The 19821-nt window shown below is 39.0% G+C and overlaps 1 long non-coding RNA gene across 3 annotated transcripts in view; it reads right to left on the minus strand.

Moving 5' to 3' along the window:
- The window catches only part of LOC132535843 (uncharacterized), a 37401-nt gene extending 30130 nt beyond the window's left edge, over nt 1–7271 (minus strand). For all 3 annotated transcript variants that reach the window (XR_009547579.1, XR_009547577.1, XR_009547578.1), the window contains exons 1-2: nt 7215–7271; nt 2990–3119 (exon numbers count right to left, since the gene is read on the minus strand). This is a non-coding gene — a long non-coding RNA (uncharacterized LOC132535843). The remainder of the gene's footprint in view (nt 1–2989; nt 3120–7214) is intronic.
- Between the last annotated feature and the right edge of the window lie 12550 nt (nt 7272–19821).

Here is a 19821-nt window from a genome sequence, read left to right on the forward strand (position 1 = left end):
TTAAGTTGGTATCTAAAAATCTTAGTAACTATGATGTCTGGTATGTGGCAATGACAACCTATGCTCACCTGGTTAAGTGCTCACATTACAGTGCATAAGGACCCAGGTTCAAGCCCCTGGTTCCCACCTGCAGGGGGAAGCTTCCATGAGTGATGAAGCAAAGTTGCAGGTGTCTGTCTCTCTTCCTTCTTTATCTCCTCCTCCCCTCTCAATTTCTCTCTGATAATAAATAAATATATTTATAAATTCTGTGGAGACTGGTTAGGATTACAGGCAGACACCTTGAAAACCTGATTCAGGGTTTCCATTTTTAAATTAAGATAATTTCCACAAAGGAGAAGCTATGACTCTGCAACATCTGACTTCTTTGTTTTCATATTATTTATTTTGGATAGAGACTGAACAAAAAAACTAAGGAGGAAAGGAAAACAGAGAAGAGAGACCTACAACCTGCTTAACCACTTGTGAAACTTCTACCCTGCAGATGGGGTCTAAGGACTTGAACCTGATTACTTGTGCATTGTAACATATGTGCTCAACCAGGTGCACCACCACCCAGTCCCAGAAGCTATGACTCTAAATTATAAGATTAGATCTAAAACAGGGAGCAAATGAATTGTATCTCAGATTTTCAACCTTTAATATGAAATGCGGTTGATTTAAAACTTTGTGTTTGTATTACATAGCATTTCTATGTTTTATTTAAGTACTCTCCAAACTATTTTACGTAGGGACTATACCAGTTTACATTCTTACCAGCAGTGCCAAAGCATTTGCTTTTTTCCCCCTACATCCTTGCCAGTACTTGTCATTTCCTGTTTTACTGATGTAGGACCTTCTCAGTGGTGTGAGGTGAAATCTCATTGTGGTCTTACATTATATTTTCTAATGATAAGTGGTATGAAACATTTTCTTTATATGCTCATGGTTTTCTGAATGTCTTTTTAAGATACCTGTCTATTCATATCTTTTGTCATTTTTGACTGCATAAAGTAGTTGTGGGATAGGGGGTCGGGCGGTAGTGCAGCAGGTTAAGCACACATGGTGTGAAGCACAAGGACTGTCCTAAGGAGACCAGTTCCAGCCCCCAGATCCCCACCTGCAGGGGGTTCACTTCACTGGTGGTGAAGCAGGTCTGAAGGTGTCTTTCTCTACCAGCCACTGTCTCCCCTCCTCTCTCAATTTCAGTGTCCTGTCTAACAATGAAGACAGCAATAATAACAACAACAACAAGGGTAACAACAAGGGCAGCAAAATGGGAAAAATGTCCTCTAAGAGCAGTAGATTCATAGTGCAAGCACCTAGCCCCAGCAATAATCTTGGAGGCAAAAAAAAAAAAGTTGTGGGATATATATTCAATGTGACACTACCCCACAATAAAAAGGGATGAGTTAGTATCATTTGGAACAAAGTGGATGGAACTGGAAATGATTATACTAAGTGTAATAATTAAAGAGGGGAAAGACAACTACTCGATAGTTTCCCTCAAATAGAATACAGACGAGTAAATCAAGTTAAATTTCATATATATATAATAAATATATATATAATAATAATACATATTACTATATATATATATATATATATATATATACATAGTAACTAAACTGTGTCTTCAAATTTGTGAAAGCTACGGTGGAGACGTGACAGAACTTTAGTAAAGGGTTTGGTGACAATATATTCCTAAAATATTTTAATTTTATAAATCACTGTAAAATAACAAATAAAATATAAAAAACAAAAATAATACTTCTTTGTTGAAGTAATAAACAAACAAAACATAAAACTGTGTTTACTTTGCACAGGTTCAAGCGTCCTTCCGCTTTGAAAAAAAACTTTGGAGCTAACAGCGTCTTTCGCTCTATCTCTGTCCCTATCTAAAAATGTTAATTTGAAGTGGTGAAGTCCTGTTGATGAGGGAAAAAAAGGACTAAAAAAACCTGATGGCTGCAAAGTCAAAAGAAAAATAAATTATACCCCACATGTTCAACATTTTTTTTTTTGCCTCCAGGGTTATAGCTGGTGGCAGTTCTATGCATCCACTACTCCTGGAGGCTATTTTTCCCATTTTGTTGCCCTTGGTGTGGTTGTTATTGTTGTTATAGCTGTTGTTGTTCTTGGATAGGACAGAGCAAAATCAAGTAAGGAGGGGAAGACAGAGAGGGCGAGAGAAAGAGAGACACCTGCAGACCTGCTTCACTGCCTGTGAAGTGATCCTCACCTCTCCCCCCACCCCCCCGCAGGTGGGGAGGTGGGGGCTCAAACCAGGATCCTTACTCCAGTCAGTGCGCTTCATGCCATGTGCGCTTAACCAGCTGCGCTACCGCCCTGTCCCCATTTTCAACTTTTTTTTTTTTTGCCTCCAGGGTTATTGCTGGGGCTCGGTGCCTGCACCATGAATCCACTGCTCCTGGAGTCCATTTTTCCCTTTTTGTTACCCTGGTTGTTTTTTTTTTACCATTGTTATGGTTATTATTATAGTTGTTATTGATGTCGTTGTTATTGGATAGGACAGAGAGAAATAGAGAGAGAAGGGGAAGACGAGAAAGATAAACACCTACAGACCCGCTTCACTGCCTGTGAAGCGACTCCACCGCAGGTGGGGAGCCAGGTGCTTGAACTGGGAGCCTTCTGCCAGTCCCTGAGCTTTGCGCCACGTGCACTTAACCCACTGTGCTACCGTCCGACCCCTCATTTTCAACCTTTTTAAAAAGCAGTTTGAGGGAGCAAAAGTGTTATACTGCTGAGCCTCCTTGGTTCAATTATTGTTCTTTTCTGTTCTATGTTTTATCAGGAAGAGAAATCAAAGTGCCATTCTATCATCTATGGAGATCCACCCACCTGTCTCGGTGCTTGGTGTTCTCATGTGGCCAGAGATCAAACTCAGAAATTCATGAATGAATAGTACACACTTTAACACACTGAGTCATGTCCCTGCCTCCCTCAACATCTTAACATAAAATGTTTCTTGAAATAGGAAGAGCCTTACCTAATATTACGTGGATGGTGGAGGGTCTGGGTCTGTGAATCACCTTCTGGTTCTCACTCCAAGTGCTTGTCCAGGAGAGCCTTCTCTCTGGTTGGCACTTCTGTGATCACCCTGCTTTTCTCGGACTTAGCTGGAATCACAAGCAAATTCTTCAGGTCATTTTAGATATTAACTTAAGACTGTCTCAAAAGAGACTGGGAATCACAGTAATAAATGAGAATGGTGTAAAGAAACCTCAGGTAGCGCAGTGGGTTAAGTGCCCGGGGAGCAAAGCACAAGGACCAGCATAAGGATCCTGTTGGAGCCCTGGCTCCCCACCTGCGGGGAAGTCACTTCACAGGCGGTGAAGCAGGTCTGCTGATATCTATGTTTCTGTGCCCCTCTCTGTCTTCCCCTTCTCTCTCCATTTCTCTCTGTCCTAACAACGACGATATCAATAACGACGACAACAATAAAAAGACAACAAGGTCAACAAAAAGGTAAATAAATAAAACATTTAAAAAAAGAAACCTCAATCACTGACACTGTACATAACCTGTATAGAGCTTAGCTATCTCTATCATTAAAAAAATAATTTCCCTACCAAAACAAATATGGTAGTAATCATGCCATTCTGAAACACAGGAATAAGATGAAATTTCATCTGTGAATCTGTGAAGTAAATGTCATGCTTATTTTCTCTTTTGTTTTTTTGGGGAAAAAAAGCATTGTTTGAAATGTTTTATTTGTTTACTTATTTTAAAAAGGAGACATTAACAAATTTTTATGACACAGTTACATTACTTGGTTCCTGACGCAATAATCTCAGAAAAAGTGTAAAGTGGTCACAGAAGAAATAATAAACGCCTTGTGTCAACCTTGGCTAAATCTGTGTAGCTGCCTTTTTTTTCTTCTAAAAATATTTTCATGTAGATTCTCTTGGGGGCCAGGCGGTAGCGCAGCGGGTTAAGCACACGTGGCATGAAACACAAGGACCAGCTTAAGGATCCTGATTTTAGGTGCCCCCCACCCCGGCTCCCCACCTTCGGGGAAGGGGGTCTCTTCATAAGCGGTGAAGCAGGTCTGTGGGTGTCTTATCTTTTTCTCCCCCCTCTGCCTTCCCCTCCTCTCTTAATATCTCTCTGCCCTATCCAGCAACAATACCAGCAATGGCAACAATAAAAATAGCAACAAGGGCAACAAATATGGGGGGAAATAAAATAAAATAAAATAATTCTCTGTGGGTTTTTCTGTTATACAGCTTTTCAAGCATTTAAATCACATACTGTCTTGTAATCAGCTGATACAAAGAGAACTGAAGATATCTGAGATTTAATGAGTGCCCTTTCCAGGTTTCTAGAAGATTCAATATCTTCTAGAAAGTGTGTGTGTTACAAAATTTGGATCACAATGAGTCGTTCAAATATTTTGTTGTAATACTGCTAATGCTAATTATATATGTTCATCATTTGATTTCTTAAAGCAATCCGCATAACAATATCAAGATATAATGGTTTGATAGATAAATCTATACTTATAGAATGTATAAATGTGCTTGTTTTGAAATCATCTCTTTATCTTCCCCAAAGTAGTACTTTCTTATGTGGTGCAAGACATCAAACCTTGCATATTTGTGATACCTCTAAGTTCACTTCCCCTCCAGCTCAGTTTTCAGATTTTGAGAAGGAAAAAGAAGGGAGTGGTATTTTTGCGTCTAATGCATACATATCATGCTAGGGGTCAACCACTGAGTTGCCTCTGGATCACACAAGAATACACTTGCACATATACTTATATCTCAAGTTAGTAAAAATACATATATATTTTTCCCAGAGTTTTTCTTGCATCTAGCATACTAACATTTGCTTTTTGCATTTTGTAATTGGCAAATAATTTTGCAGTTTTAGAAATTTGCAATTTTAGAAAATTGCAATTTTGCAATTTGCTTATTTTTTAGAATTTACCTTGAACATAATTATAAAATTTTTTATTTATTTATTCATCTGTTCGATAGAGACGGCCTATAAATGAGATAAAAGGGAGATGGGGGAGAGAAAGAGATATCCACAACACTGCTTTACTGTTTGTGAAGCTTCCTCCCCACATAGGGGGACCAGGGACTTTAATCCAGGTCTTTGTATATATTAACGTGTGAGATCAACAAAATGTGCTATCGTGGTCCGGGAGGTGGCACAGTGGATAAAGCTTTGGACTCTCAAGCATGAAGTCCCAAATTCAATCCCCGACAGCACACGTACCAGAGTGAAATCTGGTCCTTTCTCTCTCACTCCTATCATTTCTCATGAATAAATAAATAAATAAATTTAAATTAAAAAAATGTGCTATCACTGGACCCCAGACAACATTTCTTCTACTATTGCTAGGGCTCGGTGCTGGCACTATGAATCCACTGTTCCCAGGGGCCTTTTTTTTTTTTCACTTTTATTGGACAGGACAGAGAAATTGAGAATCAGAGGGGGAGATAGAGAGGGAGAGAGAAAGAGAGACACCTTCAGACCTGCTTCACCACTTGTGAAGCGACCCACCATCCCTTCTGAAGGTGGGTTCTTGAGCTTCCTACTATGTGCACTTAACCTGGTGGGCCACTGCCCGGCCCCCTTGACATAATTTCTTATCAGTGATTTCAGCTCATTACATTAGCATTTTATTTTCACAGCTGCATATTATTCACCATTATGGATATTCTCCCCTACATAACTATTCCATGGTGTTCTAATTGTTGTATTAAGTTGTTTCTCCTGCATACTTAAAATACAAATGCATATCTTCCACTTGAACCAAAATCTGGATGATAGTCTAAATATCTAAAATGCATTAATGGTGACCTGCCTTCTCAAGTCTAACTCAAGACAATGGAGAGTTGTAGGTATTTATTTAAATGTCTGTTAAAAAAGGAAAAAGAAAGACCATTTCCTTTTCAACTCCATTTTGTGTTTACAAAAAAAAATCTAAAGATGCATTTTAATCTAGGGAAAAATGCATATCATTTGTACTCTAGTCTCTGAGTTATTCTTATTCCTTTGATTTTTTTCTCAACATAGGTTTGTTATAACATACTACATACAATTATTTACTGACATATTTAAATATCTTTCCCTTTTACATATGCCTAAACAGGTGGATAGGTTGTTCCCCCCATGTTATAAAATTCTTATCTCAATTATTTTTGTGCTAACATAAGTACCACATGCTAAATAGTGAAATGTGGAAGACAAACGTCCATTATTACTAAGTATAATGTTTGTTGTCTGTGTACTACTCTTTATAATCTTTCATACTCAGCTTGACAGTGAAAACGTAATTTTCTCATATTATGCTACAAATAGAAATATATCTTTATTTGGATAGGTAGATTTACAGGCAGATTGTCCTTTATGCATCAGTAAAAAAGACATTTTTAAAGCATTGAACATGTCCTGAGAAATAACCAAATCATATCATTCTCAGAAGTACTTAAATCTGCAGTTACACATCACTTCAGATTATTACTATATAAAGTTTGTGGGCTGGGGAGACAGTATAATGGTTATGCAAATCACCATCATGCCTTAGGCTCTGAGGTCCCAGGTTCAATCCCCAGAACTAAAGTAAACCACAGCTGAGCAGTGCTCTGGTGCAAACAAACAAAACAACAACAAAAATTTTGTTAAGAGTTGCAACCTAATGATCCTGGGTCCATAATCCCAGAGGGATAAAGAATAGGGAAGCTATCAAGGGAGGGGATTAGATATGGATTTCTGGGGGGTGGGAATAATCTTGTCAATATTTCCATTTTACAAACAAAAATTTTAAAAAGTTACAACCAAAATAATAAGAAAAATTAACACTCCCAACCCTAAGAACTTCATTTCTTATTTGAGATTATCACAATCCTTTTTTGAGATAAGGTAAGTTAAATTCTCAGATTTTGTTTCATCATTTATCTTAGTTCCACAGCTTTTTGCTGACACATAAAACGTCATATTCACAAGTTAGCTTTTGTAATCTCATTAAATATTTTCTCCCCCACAGGTGTAATCTGATCACCACCTCCCCCACTTCTCAACAGTGGACTTTTAACAAACCGGAGGACTGCAAATCTAGATATTAATTCCTCCTAGAAAACAATTCGCAAAACGACGCTCCCGGTGCACTACTTTAAAGCAGCAGTCACATCTTTTCTCACTTTTACTCCAAAGTGCCCAGAAATCACCGAAAATAACCAGTTTTTGAGACAGCCATTTACCTCCCAAGCTTCTTCAGCGGAAGCCTCCTCCGAAGTGTGTCTGTAACGCAGCTCCTCCCCCTAGTCTGGCCAGGCACTGCTCTCATCCAATCTTCTAGACTGCGCTCCGCCCCCATCCTATGATGGGGAAAGCAGAAGGTCCTTCCCTCTTCTAGAGGGAGGAGAATCACCAAGTTACACTGAAGTACAGTTAAAGGAAAGAAATGTCCCTTTTAAAATCATTTAAAACATAGTGGCAACATATGTCTGTTCAATTTCCATTCAAACCCCTAGGGTGGGTGATTTCCTGGAAAAAGAGTTAGCAAATCTCTTTTTCATACAATAGAGATGCAGTTAAAATATTTCTTACATATGGTTTTCATTCTTTCTCTTATTCTTTATCTCTGGTAAATTTAAATCCTTCTAGTCAAGTTCTACTCAGAAATCATGCATAGTGCTTTGGCTGAGGCATTGGTAAATGACTAATTTATTTTCAGTAAAATTAATTATGTACTATTCACTATCTAAATGTTAGAAATAGGTTCTCATTTAACTCAGACCTTTTTTAAATTTACTTTTATTTATTTATTCCCTTTTATTGCCCTTGTTGTTTTATTGTTGTAGTTATTATTGTTGTCATTGTTGTTGGATAGGACAGAAAGAAATGGAGAGGGGAGGGGGAAGACAGAGAGAGGGAGAGAAAGATAGACACCTGCAGACCTGTTTCACCGCTTGTGAAGAGACACCCCTGCAGGTGGGGAGCCAGGGCTTGAACCAGGATCCTTATGCGGGTCCTTGTGCTTAGTGCCACCTGTGCTTAACCCGCTGCGCTACAGCCCGACTCCCTAACTCAGACCTTTTTAACACTTCCTTCTTTAGGTCATTTCTTTTTTATTAATTTATTTTATTTATTTATTATTGGATAGAGACAGAGAGAAATTGGGAGAGGAGGAGGTGATAGGGAGAGAGACAGAAAGACATCTGAAGCCCTGCTTCACCACTTGTGAAGCTTTCTCCCTACAGATGGTGACCAGAGGCTTGAACCCGGGTCCTTAGACATTGCCGTGTGTGTGCTTAACCAGGTGCACTACCACCTAGTCCCTCTTTAGGTCATTTCTAATGAAAAAATCCTCAAACAAGATATGACTCAGATGAAACTCTAAAGACTAATATTAATTATAAAAGTATGATAAGTTGGGAGTTGGGCGGTAGCGCAGTGGGTTAAGGGCACTTGGCGCAAAGCTCAAGGACTGCAGAAGGATTCCGATTCGAGCCCCTGGCTCCCTATCTGCAGGAGAAATGCTTCACAAGCAGTGAAGCAGGTCTGCGGGTGTCTATCTTTCTCTCCCCCTCTCTGTCTTCCCCTCCTCTCTCCATTTCTCTCTGTCCTATCCAACAACAACAACTACAACAATGAAACAAGGGCAACAAAAGGGAAAAAGTAAATATAGAAAAAGAAAAAGAAAAATATATTAAAAAGTATAAGTCAAAATGAAAAAAATGCCATACTTTTATTATGCTTTTAAATGATTATGATCGGCTAAACTAAAACACCCCCAGACTAGTCATGCATTTTCATAAGTAATGCCAACAAAGTAGAAAAAGAGGTAAAAGTCACAAGCAGAATATTTACAACACTGGTGGCAATTCCACTTTTTTTATGAAGATAGAGGAGAAAGAGAAGGAAGAGGAGGAGGAGGAGAGAAAGAAGGAGGAGTAGAAGAAGGAGAAGGAGGAGGAGGAGGTGGAGGAGAAGGAGGAGGAAGAGGAGGAGAAGAAGGAGAAGGAGAAGGAGAAGGAGAAGGAGAAGGAGAAGGAGAAGGAGAAGGAGAAGGAGAAGGAGAAGGAGAAGGAGAAGGAGAAGGAGAAGGAGAAGGAGAAGGAGAAGAAGGAGGCACTGCAGTAGTGGAGTTCCCTTCAATGCCTTGAGGGTTGGGCTCAAACCTGGTTTGTACACATGGCAAAGCAGCACAATCTCCAGGTGAGCTATTTTGCTATTCCACCTACTTTTGATAGTATTTTCCTTGTAGAGAAAGCTCAAACAGTTTAACATGAAGGCTGCCTCTGCTTCTTCTAGGCTACACAGAAAGGACTCTAGGTCAGTACATAATTTGGTTAAACATGGGGTTCTATTAGTTCAATTTCACTCTCATATCAATATTCTGAACTTAATTTTCTTCATTTAGTAGAATTAGCATTTTGATTTCATTTATTATTCCACTTGTTTTATTACAATCTGTTATCTTCAAAATATAAGAATTGTAAACCTTTACGTACAAAGTAACGTTAAAATATATTTCAATACAAAAAAAAAAAGAAAAAGCTAGGGGCCTGGCGGTAGCATAGTGCAACAGGTTAAGCGCACATGCTGTGAAGCACAAGGACCGGTGTAAGGATCCTGGTTCAAGCCCTCGGTCCCCCAAAAGTGGTGAAGTAGGTTTGCAGGTGTCCACCTTTCTCTCCTCCTCTCTGCCTTCACCTTCTCTCTCAATTTCTCTCCTTCCTATCCAACAGCAATAACAACAATAATAATATAAACAATAACGATAAAGAACAAGGGCAACAAAAGGGAAAACAATGGCCTCCAGGAGCAGTGGATTCATAGTGCAGGTACCGAGCCCCAGCAATAACCCTGGAGACAAATAAATAAATAAACAGACAAACAAACAAAAAAAGCTAGAAATACACTACTGGACAATTAAGAAAAGTTTTGGTTTTTTTTTTTTTTAGTTCTAACAGAAATGGGAGAGAATGCTCATAAGTTCATCATGAGAATCTTTTCCAAATTAGTCTATTTATTTTGGCCTTATATGTCAGCACATTTTATCCTGGGCTCTGATATAGTTTCTAAAACAAAGTTTCTCAGTATTGCAACTCAAATAGCCTTTTCTATTATGAGAATCACCACACAATTCTGCAACCAGTTCTGATGACTATCAAAGACATAATACTAAGGAACATTCTTTCTGCAACATTTTGAATACAGAGAGGCTTTTTTTTTCTTTAAAATTATGAGATCTTGAAAAACTTTGATATCTAAATATAAAACAACTGGGGGTCGGGCGGTGGTGCAGTGAGTTAAGCGCACATGGTGCAAAGCGCAAGGGTGGACTTATGGATCCCGGTTCCAGCCCCCGGCTCCCCACCTGCAGGGGAGTCACTTCACAGGCGGTGAAGCAGGTCTGCAGGTGTCTATCTTTCTCTCCCCATCTCTGTCTTCCCCTGCTCTCTCCATTTCTCTCTGTCCTATCCAACAACGAACAACATCAACAATGGTAATAATAATAACCACAAGGAGCCTACAACAACAAGGGCAACAAAAGGGGGAAATATGGCCTCTAGGAGCGGTGGATTCATGGTGCAGGCATCGAGCCTAGCAATAGCCCTGGAGGAAAAAAAAAAAAAAAAACAACTACTCTGAGAATTTTCTATTTCTTCTGAAACTATTTTAGTGGCTTGATTTATTGTAAAACCCAGTGGGATATAGAGTAAATGCATACCAATACCCAATACAAAGTGTTGATATCTATGAGGAACACTACTAGAATGTAAATTGGAACTGATATTTAAAAAAAAAAAAACACAATGGGTATCCACCCTAAAGTTGAAGATTACAGAGGCTGATGGAACAATTAAGGTTTTCAGTAACAGAGTGACATGAATACAATGTGAGGAGAGGCACATACCCCACAGACAGATTTTTTAAAATTTATTATTTTATTTGTTCTTTATTAAAGAATTAATATTAACTTACAGAATTACAGGATAATGGGGGTACAGAGAGTTTTTCACTGTGACATTTTAAAGTCAAAACTTTACTACCAATGTTTAATGCATGCCTAAACTTGATTTTGAGTTTTCTAATGACTTCATACATAATAATCAAGATTGCAAAAAGATGAAGATGAAATTTTTGGTCATTGCACTTTAGCTTTGGATAAGTAAATTAATAGAAATGACAAAAGACATCTCTAAAATAGTAGTGATCATTTAATACAGAATTTGGTTTCCTTTTATAAACTTGCACCAAAATTTAAAGGGCCTTGGAGTTTCTCACCATGAAAGTCAATTATAAAATAATGGAGTATGTTAAAAAGTTTAGTAACACTCAGAATGAACTTAACACAAATATATCTATTTGAATTGAACATATTCTAAGCGCACAAATTTACAGATAAGATTATCTTGGTAAAAATAAGATTGATTTACTTTGGATTTTTTTCTTTCTTTTTTTGGGAGGGGGATAATGGTTTACAGTATAGTTGTTGGCACATGAATACAATTTCTCATCTCACCAAGACAGGTGTTTGCAAAACATTCTTACCCCCAAATTAGGTTTATCATAATGTACTAGGATATGGGAAACCCCTCTCACTAACCTCCCCATTACTCTCCTTCCGGAGAGGTCTGTCCTTTGGTGCAATACACCACCAGTCCAAATTTTAATTTGTGTTTCCTCTTTCTGTTCTTGTTTCTTAAGTTCTGTTCATGAGTGAAATTATCCCTTTCTGGCTTATCTCACTTGACATATTTTTTTCAAGATTCACTCAAGTTGAGAGGAAGAAAGTAAATTTATCCATTTTAATAGCACATTAGTATTTCATTGTGTATGTGTTGCTATCTATATTTGCATTTCTCTGTCTCTATCCCTCTCTATCACCCCCTTCCTTCTTGATTTCTGGCTGTCTCTGTCCAATAAATAAATAAAAAGATAATAAAATATACCTATGTTTAATTTCAAAAATAACTAAAATTATTAATTGAGCAATGATTTAAAATAAGAATGCATATTTTTGGGGGGAGGTCCAAAAGGAGCAGCAACTAAAGGGGAAATATGCAAACCAGGAAGGAAAATAATTACTGGCACTAACAGTGGTTCCAATCTTAGTTGACTTCTTTACATGTTTTTCCTGATAGATGCCCTCATTACTCCATATTGTTAAGGAATAGAGACTAAATCCCTGTCTCAAGGCAGATATATTCTGAGGCTACATTCTAAAATGTGTTGTATTTTATCTTCTAACCCAGAGTCAGCATGTACCATTCTGTTACAAGCATCCTTTGTAATAACTAGCAAGGATATTTGGTGTGGAAACTTTGTGAAAGGATACTTTAACTGCTATAAAAATATGCTTATGCCTTTGGGGTTCTAAGTCTTTGGATTTTTTTTAACTTTCAGATAAACTACAAATTATTCTATTTTATTAGTGTTTTAATACTGATTTACACAATTATAAGACAACTGGGGTATAATTCAACACCTTTTCTACTACCAGAATTCTGTGTCCCCATTCCCTACACTAGAAACTGCATTAGTTCTCCCAATATTACAGATATGGGTTGACATATATATTTGTCCATTTTACTATGACCCTACCTTTTCTTCCTTTCTGAGTAAAAGCTCCTACTTCCAAATGTCCAAATGCCCTCTTTTTTTTCTCTCTTCTCTGTCCTGATGAAATTGGAGTTCAGAACCCTCTGGTGATCTTCCCCTATCATTCCCCCCGCTTGGGATATGGACCAAAAGTCTTTATGGGGTGCAAAAAAGTGGGAGTTCTGACTTCTGTTGATTGCTTACCTGCTGTACCTGGGCATTAACAGATTGATCCATAGACCCAAACAGTTTCTATCTTTTCCTAGTGGGGTGGGGCTCAGGAGAGGTGAGATTCTAGGACACATCGGTAGGGTCATATGCCCAGGGAGGTCAGGATGAAATTATAGTAACATCTGCAACTTGGTGGCTGAAAGGAGTAAGATATAAAGCAGGAGAAAATATTTAATAATCAGGAACCAACAAATAGGAAATAGAGCAGTTGAGCTTAATAGCTAACATGGATGTGGACTAAAAATACTGTCTGTGAAGATAGCGTCTGAGTTGAGAATAGGACTATAAAGCTAGATCAGGGCAAAAGTAGTTCCCAAAATTGAAGAAAATATGTAAGTACAGTTAACTGTTAACCTCATCAATCTGCCTTAGGATATATATTTACATTTAGCACAGGAGACTGTGTAACCTCTGAGTCCCTGTCAGTCTGAGTTTGCAGTACATGGTCACAGCTGGAAACATTCTAGACTGCACTTATTTCAGGACCAGTTTTCCTCAATTGGCAGGGTAGTATGACCCAGCCTTCATTGGACAGTGGGGCAGTCCTTACTATTCCTAGTTCATAGTGAAGGTACTGTCCTGAAGAAGCCACAATAAGGTTTATAATGATGTTCCTAGTGGAAGTGATCAGTGATGGTGAAGAGAGGGATAGATGAGAGGTCTAGGCCCATATTATCTATGGAGACATCCGTTTTGTAGATAGCTATCAGGCATATTTTAGTTATATTCCAAAGAGCCTTTGGCTACAATAGTTTTTCTTTCTTTCTTTTTTTTTTACCCCTGAGCTTAAAATCTGATATGCAAGCGGATCCAAGTTATTGTCTGGGGAGATGATGGCATGGTTGTAAAAAGGACCAGAAGGCTGGATCAGGGAAGGGAGTAGCTCCCAAGCATGGGAAAGGTGTATAAATATTGTTGACTGTAAAGTCCATCAATTTGATCTGATCTGGGTCCCATATTCTGCTTAGGAGTCTATGTGATCTCTGTATCCCTGTAGATCTGAGCTTACATTCTGTGGGCATGAGTAGGAATCTTCCAAGATGCCCCAATATCAGGACCCATCTTCCTCAGGTGTAGCATAGAGTATGTTGCCCAGCCTCCCTTCGGAGGATGGAACCTTCTCTACTTTTGTTGATCCAAGTTGAGGGAAAGATCTTATGGGGGCCCACAAAGGGGTCTATTTTGTTTTTCCTGATACAGATGACCAGTTACAATGGAGAGAGGAATTTATTTGAGGTCTAGGCCCATAATGTCTGTTTGGGAATCTCAGGACTCCATGAATAGGGCCCCAGCTGATGTGGTGGCCCAATAGTGACTATAGAGTCATAGTTAAAGTATGCCAGTCTTTTGCCCTTATTCAGCTTTTGTAGTCCTTGCTTTGATAAAGAATGCTTGGGAGTGAGTTAGGGAAGTGTAATAGGAAGTAGATGAGGAGTGTATCCAAGTCTAAGTAGACACAACTTCATTATGAACTTTATACTGACTCACTGCATACTATTGTGTACTTTTGCTTTCAGGTGTATATTTTGCCCTAATTTATGGATACATATGAACATATGCTTTATCTCTTGGGACCTGGTCTATATCTAGGTCTTGGGACTTTGTTAGGAAGTGAACCACCTGGAATGAAATTAGAGAATCCTATGAAAGGAAACATCTCACCTGAGTAATGAGGCTGAAGAGTTGATATTCCATTCCTGATGTCTCTGGGCTCAGTCTGAAGAGAAGCATGCTGAAGTTGTACTTGTTGACTTGATTAGGTTGGGATCAGCTGATGCAATATCATTTGGTATGAATTGAGAGAAGCATGCAAGAAAGTGATTCCCACCCTAGAGGTTCCAGGATTGTGGGAAATACAGGATTTATAGAGGAAGCAGGAAGTTCCTGCTGTCTTAGGGTTTAAGAAGGCAATAGATAGTTATTGCTAAGATCACATTATTTGGCAATTGGGTTAAATTTGAAATATCTTTTGTCAGGATTTGCTGCATCATACACAGCATCATCATAGTTTATTTCTTTTGACATTATTTGTATATAGATGCACCACTGTTTCTGTTCTCCTTGGTCTAAGCTTTTAAGAGAGTCAACTTATGGAAGACTCATAGTTTTCAGTATGCAAGTCTTTTACTTCTTTGTTCATGGTTATTTCTAGGTACTTAATTGATTTTGCTGCAACAGTGAATGGGAATGATTTCTGGATATCCTCTTCTTCACATTTAGTGTTTGAATAAAGAAATGACACTGATTTTTGTACATTGATTTTGTAGCCTGACACCTTGCTATATTGCCTATTAAATTTCCATAGTTTTCTGCTGGATTCTTTAGGTTGTTTTATGTATACTATCATATCATCTGAAAATAGTGAGAGCTTGTCTTCTTCCCTCCCAATCTGTATTACTTTGATTTCTTTCTTTTGCCTGATTGCTATGGTGAGAACTTCCAATATTATGTTGAAGAGTAATGGTGATAATGGACAGCCGTGTCTAGTCCCCAATCTGAGGGGTAATGCTTTCAGCTTCTGTCTGTTGAGTATGATGTTGGCTGTAAGTTTGCTATATATAGACTCCACTATCTTGTGTAATTTCCCATCTATTCCCATTATTTGTAATGTTTTGAGCATGAATGGGTGTTGGATTTTGTCAAAGGCTTTCTCTGCATCTATTGAGATAATTATGTGGTGTTTGGTTTTGCTTTTATTGATGTGGTGAATGACATTGATTGACTTACATAAGCTTCGTGATGGAGCTTTTCATCTGGAGCAAGTCCACACATTACCAGTACATGTTAGCCCCAATAGACAGAGACCTCAGACATGGTATCCGTATGCCATCACAGATCTTAAGGAAATTTGCCAGGTGGTTAAAAAGAATGGAGCTCACGTTCCATGGACCACATCTATTTTCCAAGGACTTCTCCAGAACTTTAACACTCCCCAAGACTGGAGGGACGTAGTTCGCTCTACAATTTTGGGCCCACTCTTCCTTCAATGGGAAGCCTTTTTCAGGGATGAATGCCTGTAGCAATCCCACAGAAACAGTCAGAACTAGCCTAACTGGGATTTTGAGGCCCTTTTTGGAATAGAACGTTGGGATTCAGGTCTCCAGCAGTCAGAAGCAAAATTCCCCCCTGGCTATTTTGATCAGGTATGCCTCTGTCTATTACAAGACTGGGAATAGTTAACAACCCACACGGGAGCTGCCTCAGCCCCCATTCTCTCCCTTCACCAAGAACCTGAAAAATCCCTAGCTAAATTCATTACCAGGGTCCAATCAGGTTTGGAGAGAAAGATTTCTGATCCTTACGCCCATTTCCTTCTTCTGCACTCTGTAGTCTGGGATGGGATTTCTGTCAGGCATGCCTCAGTCTTAAAGACGAGCACCCTGACAGATGGATTGTGGCAACTCAAGAGATAAATTCTAAAACTCACCAAGCTTTAGCCATGGCACAAGCCTTTGCCACGGCTTTAGAGAAGTAAAAGGGGACTGCTTTAGGAGTGGTGCTTCTGGCCATTGGTGGAATGAGTTCCCCAATCCTAGGCATAACTACCATCCTTGGCTGGATTACTAGAATCCCCAGATGCCTTGTCCTAGAGGCCAGAAAGGTTTTCATTGGAGGAAAGATTATTGGGATAAGTTTCATAAAAATGGTAGCCACCTGCCGCTTTTAACAGAAGGAGGACGGCCCTCAGCCTGACATCCAAAGGGAACCCCAGACAGAGCACTTAGTGCTTTATGGACCACTCCTGTCTTGGAAAAGAGCCGTCCTGTGATTATTATGGTAATTGGAGTCATCTATTTTAAGTGCTTGATTGAAACAGGATCTGATAGGACCATTTTGAAAGAGAAGTACTGCCTACCTGGCCCCTCCTCCCTGGCCCATACCTTGCTGAAATGGGAGGGAGCTCCCAGGCTTTTGTAACAAGAGAATATTATGTCTGGGGATAATTCTGATGGTGTTAAAGGACATATCCATCCCCTAGTGGCAGAGGTCAGTACCAACTTGCAGGGAAGGGATTTGTTGGACGTTTTGATGCTGGGCGAGCGTGCAGGTGCCTCTTCCCTAGCATGTACTCTCTGGGTTAGAGAGAACTCGACTTGAGCCAGCCTGGGCTGCTACTCACTCAGCAATGCGAGGGAGATGACTCAGTAACCAAGCACATGGTGGCAGAGAGGCAATGCCATTTTTTATTGATCAGAGAGCTCAGGCTTTTTAAAGGGCAGACTCGGAAGTGGCAAGTAGGAAATGGAAATCACTAGGAAAGGGGTGGAAAAAGGCAAAAGGGCCTGGGAAGGTAGAAACTTCCTTAGCAACTGTTGTGAGGGTTTTAACTGGTAGGATTAATACTACCCTGCCAGGGTCTTGAAGGCAGAAAGAAGATAGATAAAATGAATGGAGGGGGTGGGGATCTTTCAAGCAAAACAGTGATTATGTAGATAGGCCATAGTATCAGGAATGCAGGGTGCTTTGTGAGCCCTGCCAAGCTCAACCACATCTGTACAATTTTCCAACATCTACCCCCTTGTTTTTATCTAGTGGCCATAGTATCAGGAATGCAGGGTGGTTTGTGAGGCAGGGAGTCTGATAAAATGAGACAATTCTTTGGGCTTACTCCTGTCCCTCCTTGCTCAACCTATCAGTAGAGAGAGAGACTGACAGGATAGACCCATGCCTCAGGTCAAGTTCTGCCAAGCTCAACCACATCCTCACAATTTCCTGACAGCTTTACTCCACTGTGGTCTGAGAAGATACTTGGACTGATTTCAATGCTCTTGAATTTGTTGATACTGTCTTTGTGGCCTAACATGTGGTCTATCTTTGAGGATGTGCTTTGTGGATTTGAAAAGAATGAGTATTCCTGTATTTGGGGTGAAGAACTTTGAAAATATCTAGGAGGTCTAGTCTGTCCGTCTCTTCATTTAATTATCTTGTTTATTTGTTGACTCTCTTCTTTGTTGATATAAGTGTGAGATTGGGGTGTTGAAGTCTCCCACTATTATTGTATTATTATTGATGTATTTTTGTAGTTCTTTCAGTAGGTATTTGATGTATTTAGATGATCCCTCTTTGGGTACATAGTTGTAAATAATTGTTAAATCTTCTTGGTTGATTGATCCTGTAACCATTATGTAATGGCCTTGCCTATATTTTATTAGTTTATTTAATTGAAAGTCTATTGTGTCAGAGATGAGAATGTCTGTTCCTGCCCTTTTTTGTGGTCCATTAGTCTGTATGATAGTTTTCCATCCTTTCACTTTAAGTCTGTGTTTCCCTTGTTGGGTCAGGTGGGATTCTTGCAAGCAGCATATGATTGGGTTGTGTTTTCTGATCCATCCTCCCACTCTGTGCCTTCTAATGGGTGAGTTTAAGCCATTGATATTTATTGATATTATGGATTGAATGTATTGTAGTGTCATTATTCAACAATTTTTTGCTCTGATATATGGCAAGTATTATAGTAATGTTCTTGTTTATAAGTGGTCTTTTAGTACCTCTTTCAGGGCAGGCTTGGCGATGGTTGCCTCCTTTAACTGTTGCATGTCTGAGAAAGTTTTGATCCCTCCATCTAGTTTGAACAAAAGTCTAGCAGGATATATTATCCTTGGTTGAAACCCTGTTTCCTTTAAGGCTCGATAGATATATTGCCATTATCTTCTGGCTTTTAGAGTTTGAGTGGAGAAGTCTGCTGATAGCCTTATGGGTTTTCACCTGCATGTGACTTTTTGTTTATCTCTTGCAACCTTTAGGATCATTTCTTTATCCTTACTTCTTTTCATTGTAACTATGATGTGTCTTGGTGTCTTCAGGTATGTGTTGATTCTGTTTAGGACTCTCTAGGCCTCTTGAATCTTAATGTCCTTTCTGTTGTTTAGATCTGGAATGTTTTCTTCTATTATTTCCTCTAGAATCTTTACTTCCCCTTCCTCTCTTTCTTCCTCTGGTATGCCAATTATACGAATGTTACATCTTCTGAGATCATCCCATATGTCTCTGTTATTGTTTTCAATGTCTCTTAATCTCTTTTTGAGCTCGTTTACCTCTTTTTTAGTTTTCTCTAGCTCATCCTCTGTCTGGATAATTCTTCACAAATGCAGTCACCAGGAGTCAGCCGGTAGTACAGCAGGCTAAGCGCACATGGTGTGAAGCACAAGGACTGGAGTAAGGATCCTGGTTCGAGCCCCCTAGATACATAATTCTTTTTATGCCATAGTTAATAGGATTATTTTCTTGACTTCTTCATCATTTTGTTCATTGATTGCATATCAGTATGAAACACAATTCTGTATATTAATTTGTAGCCTACCACTTTACCATGTTGACTTATTATTTTGTGACCTTAGACATGCACATTGGTACTCTAACAATTTGAGCTATCTTATCTTTCTGGTGGTACTTATTATTTTGAAGAGTTTTTATTGGATTCTTGAAGGCTTTCTATTTGTTATGATATTATCTCAAAAATTTGATAACTGGGGAATAATTCAACACCTCTTCTACCACCAAAGTCCTGTGTCCTCATTCCCTCCATTGAAAAGTGCATTAGTTCTCCCAAGATCACAGATATGGGTTGACTATTACTTCTATAGCTATCCATATTCATTTATATTTGCCATTTTTTCTATGGTCCCATCTTTTTTTTAATATTTATTTATTTCCTTTTGTTGCCAGTGTTGTTTTATTGTTGTAGTTGTTGTTGGATAGGACAGAGAGAAATGGAGAAAGGAGGGGAAGATAGAAAGGGGGAAAGAAAGATAGACACTTGCAGACCTGTTTCACTGCTTGTGAACCGACTCCCCTGCAGGTGGGGAGCCGGGGGCTCAAACCGCTATCCTTATGCTGTCCTTGTGCTTTGTGTAACCCGCTGCGCTATTGTCCGACTCCCTTTTATTTCTTTTCTAAGTCATACCTATTTTTATTAGTGAATCTGGTGAATATCTTGTCTGTTTTCTGTGTCTTTTCAAAGAACCTCTTTGTTCTATAAATCTTAAATTTTTGATTTTGATTTTATGTACACCCCAATCAATT

Source organism: Erinaceus europaeus, chromosome X (assembly GCF_950295315.1).
Source record: "Erinaceus europaeus chromosome X, mEriEur2.1, whole genome shotgun sequence".
NCBI classification, from domain to species: Eukaryota; Metazoa; Chordata; class Mammalia; order Eulipotyphla; family Erinaceidae; genus Erinaceus; species Erinaceus europaeus.